Source organism: Lissotriton vulgaris, chromosome 5, assembly GCF_964263255.1.
Source record: "Lissotriton vulgaris chromosome 5, aLisVul1.2, whole genome shotgun sequence".
Classification (NCBI taxonomy): Eukaryota; Metazoa; Chordata; class Amphibia; order Caudata; family Salamandridae; genus Lissotriton; species Lissotriton vulgaris.
Genome location: NC_141693.1, coordinates 1,683,237,428 through 1,683,241,938, shown reverse-complemented (window position 1 = coordinate 1,683,241,938; position 4,511 = coordinate 1,683,237,428). Strand labels below are relative to the sequence as shown.

Below are 4,511 nucleotides of genomic sequence, written 5' to 3'. Positions count from 1 at the left end.
TTGAAAACGCCTGTCTCTCCATTTCTCTGCACTCTGGTGAAACTAAGTATGCACTTTTGACTGACTGTGAAATAATTGTCTATTGTTTTCACACGACTCTAGAGATATACTCTTACTCTGAGGGAGCAAAGTTGTCATGTTTATGCGGTTGTCGGAAACTGAATCCCTTCTTGTCTGAGCCAGGGAAGGTGATCCATCCCTCTTCATTCGGGAAAGTTTCCAGTGACCTCTGAGCTAGCTGGCGCAAACCTAAATTAAGTTTAACATAGTCAGTAGAGACCTAGATGACTTTAGTCCTACATCTACACTGCTGTTTATGTTATTCCAATGCGCAGAGCCTATTGGGAAAATAGGAACTACACTACAATACCATGGTATTAGGATTACAGTAGAATGTTTAGAAGTGCTCATTAATATCGCCAGAACTTACAAGGGCTGGCAGGCCTAACAACCGGCCAGGAGAAATAGTACACATACTCATATGTTGGATTTATATTGTGTGGTCTTATCGTATATCTTTTTATATAAAGTTTATACTTGTTTTTATCAAACTCGTGTGGAGTCTATTTGTGCTGTCATCATTGGGTTGCTGTGAGCATGGTTGCAAATACTTTAGTCATTTGCCTTGAAGATAAGCCTGGCTGCTCGTGCCAAGCTACCAAGGGGGTGAGCGGGGGCTATCTGAGAAGGTGACCTTCCTTTCCCTGATGTGGAAATGCGCATCCCTATTTGGCCTAAGGTACCTACCTCAGCCAACCAGAGATCCTGGGACTAATAATTTCTAATCAAATGTGGTATATCAAGAGACATGTATGTAGGAGAACTTTGTAGCATGCTTTGACTTAATCTGTTTCAAATCGATTTGACTTTTCACTTTCAAATTATTCGTTTATTACCGGAATGTAAAAGCAGGCACATTTTATCATTGATATCCTGATAGCTGTGGTGTTGTTATCTACTACTACCAGATAAAATGTGTTCCCTGATGTCATAGGATTCACACTTAAGTGGAACCTTGAGTGCCAGGTTAATTGACAAGTCTGCCTGTTTACACCGAAGGAATCTAGTGCCCTGCATAGGCAAAGGCTTGAGATTCTGTTTCATATTTTACACTTTTGTCTCTCCTCCGAATACGAGTGTAATTTGAGCTGCAAACAAGAAGATTGCTTTGTTTTAAAAATATTTTGTATAGATTGCTACATCATATCCTAAAATATGAGTCATCTGAGTTACTGCTATATATTAATTCTCTGTTAAGCGGTAAGGATATGTAGAACATATGTAATAAATGTAATTTTCTATGTTTAAGTATAGTTTTGTATTTCTATTATATGAACACATCATACTCTGGTAAAATTCTGACTCAACACTATCAGGAGGCGGATTATTTTCTATTAACGCAGATATTACTTGTATCATATTTACTGTACCTAGTATTTGTGTATCTATGCCTGCTGTACCATGCACATTTTGTAAAAGGAAACCTTTAAGATGTTCACAAACAAAACAATTGGCAGTAAACAGAGGCCCTGCTGCTCCTACACTGTCTACTAAATGGACAAAATAATGAACATTCATTGTCAAAACTCTGTTTCCATATAATGATTTAACAATTGTACAAACAAAAGTAAACTCTGTTCTGCTATTTTTAAATCCTCATGGGTAATGTAGTCATTTAATAGCTTATGAATTGCTTTTACAAGTACACAAACGAGTAATTAGCGTGATCTATCCAAAACATGTTTTAACACAAGCATTTCATAAAAGATCGTTTCGGAACTCAAAGGCCTTCCAGTAAGGTAGTTCATCAACAGACCTTGGAACTCAACTAACATCCATTGTGGGTATTTATCTGTTTCAAATAGACATTGCCTACCTTGACTTTTTCATAGAAAGAATATGAATGATGCTTATAATCTTTAGTAAACCTGATGGTCGGCAACAATTTCATAATGCCATTACAGACACCATACATGTAATCAATCACAATCCTTTGGTTACACAAAAATGTTTCAAAAACATGCACCACATGGGACCTTTTAGAATGTAATCAGAAAGTCCACTCTTGATATTAGCTATTGCACAGTTTACATCAGATATAATAGTATTGAGCAGTTTCAGCCGCCACATACAAAAAGTGGTGGGCGAGTGGAGGGGTTTGAGGAGGGGAGCATGGGAGGGAGAGCAGAAAGGGGAGGGGTTAATAATAATTCAAATTAAAAAGACTAACCTGAAGCTGCTGACTGCCTCCCGCATCACACCTCGGTGGTCTTCTTCCTACTTCCTTGTCCCAGCAGGCACTGGGACAGAATCAGACTCCCTGTGCAATCCCTGCGCTCTTCTCATGCTATAAGAGCAGTACGGGGATTGGCCTAGCGGGCTGCTTCGACACTCCATTCAGGACAGGGTGTCTGTTCTGTATCTCCAGCCGGGCTGTTCAATACAAAACAAAAATGTTGGAGTAACCTAAGTGTGCATGTGTTGTTTGTCGGTCATTGACGGCCAGCCGAAAACACATGTGCACTTACAGTGCAGGAAACCGTCCTGCTCCTCCCCCTCGCATTGCCACAGCCCCACCTCTTCCTACAGCACTGGCTCAGAGCCAGCAGCTAAAAATTAAAACAATATTACAATATTGTTTTATTTTTCAGCTGCTGGTTCAAAGCCAGTTGGGCGACGCTCCTCCATCATTGCAGAGGAGCCGTCTCTGGTATTGAGTGTCCTTGGTGGGCCTTTTGGGTTTTCAGAATTATAACCAGTATAAGGAAATATACTAGGAAAGTATAAGGAAATACTCTACAGTGCTCTTTTCCTGAAACAGTTGAAACAGTGACGTCATCCTCTTGTAGAAGTACCAGCACCCAAACTTGCCATTAAACTGGGTGCTGTTTGAAACAAGGCAGCGAGCTGGTAAATCACATGTGATTGTCAGAAGTGTAGTGTATCAAGTACAACTATAATTGTTGTGATGTTAATATGACATTCCACTTTCCAGCTGTGAGACTTTTTGGTAGAAATCCAAATACCATATAGTAATATATTTTTATGTAGCATTCTTTGGGATAAATACAGCTCACTTACCATGAAGTACACTGGCCACATTGATATTTTATAACTTTTAAATACAGGAACACTATCCGTGTTCATTGCAAATGAAAGGTTGTTAGGGTTTTTCAGGAATCCACTCTTGAATAAATCTAAATATATTTTCCCATCATATACTTCTTATCTTGTTTGTTTCTCATTATCCATATATTGGTCAAATCAATGTTTTCTCACATTTTCTTTAAAATGTTTTAGCCTAGACATAGTCTGTAACTGAACAATTAGGCTATGCTGAATGAAATGAGAAACTGAGTCAAATCTTTCAAACAATTTTGGTTAGGACAGGTTGGAGTATTTTTATCAACACTCAACAACACCAAGGAACATTTCGACATAGTATAGGAATTCTTCAACCCGGCTGCCAGCGAAAACATCACAGTCTCACAGGAGCTGTGTGACAACCTTACCCACTTCTTCAATGACAAGATTGCAACCATATCCAGAAACATCAAACCCCAACCCACATCTATGGACTTCCACGATAGATATGCCACCACCGTAACTGACATGAACGCACACTGACCACCTAGAACATCCTCTCCACCCAGGATACCACCTCCACCATGAAATCTATCCACTTAGGAGCTCCCTCAGACACAATTCCCGCTCCAGATCTTCAACCTCAGAAACCAAAGAATCAGTCTGGAACTCACCAACCTAGTTAACACCTATATCACCACCGCTACATTTCCCGACACCTGGAAACACGCGAAGGTTAGACCACTACTCAAAAACCCTCCACCAACCACAGCGAACTCAAAAACCTCCGGACAATCTCCTTGCTCCTATTCACAGTGAAGTTACTGGGGAAGATCATCAACAATCAACTCATGACGCACCTGGAGCAGAACCTGGAGCAGAACCAGCTACTCGACTCCTCCCAATCCAGCTTCCGCAGCATTCACAGCACCGAAAATACCCTGATCGCAGACACTGATGACATCCAAACCCTCCTCAGAAACAGCATCTTTGAACCTCCTCACCTTTTGGCAGCCTTCAACACTGCATCCCGCTGAAAGATTCCACCACATCATCATCCATTGGGACGCGCTCAAATGGATCACCTCCTTCTTCATCAGAAGAACCCAAAGGATCCACCTCCCACCTTTCACCTCTGAACTCAGGGAGATCACCTGCGGTGTCCCTTAGGGCTCATTCTTCAGCCCCACACTCTTCAACGCATATATGACCCCACTGGCCAACTTCGTCAGATCCCACTGTCTCAACATAATTTCCTATGCAGATGAAACCCAACTCATCCTCTCACTCACCAACGATCCCACCACCACCAGAACCAACTTCCACAGATGCATGGCAAACGTTGCTCAAAACAAAAATCTGAGTCATTAACTAAATCAGCTTTGAGCTGAAAATATATTTCACCTTTTAAACTGAAACAAAGCTTA

At 40.9% G+C, this 4,511-nt stretch overlaps 1 pseudogene; it reads right to left on the bottom strand.

Annotated features, from left to right (window-relative positions):
* Positions 1-951: 951 nt before the first annotated feature.
* Positions 952-3,440, bottom strand: LOC147716956 (uncharacterized; annotated as a pseudogene).
* Between the last annotated feature and the right edge of the window lie 1,071 nt (positions 3,441-4,511).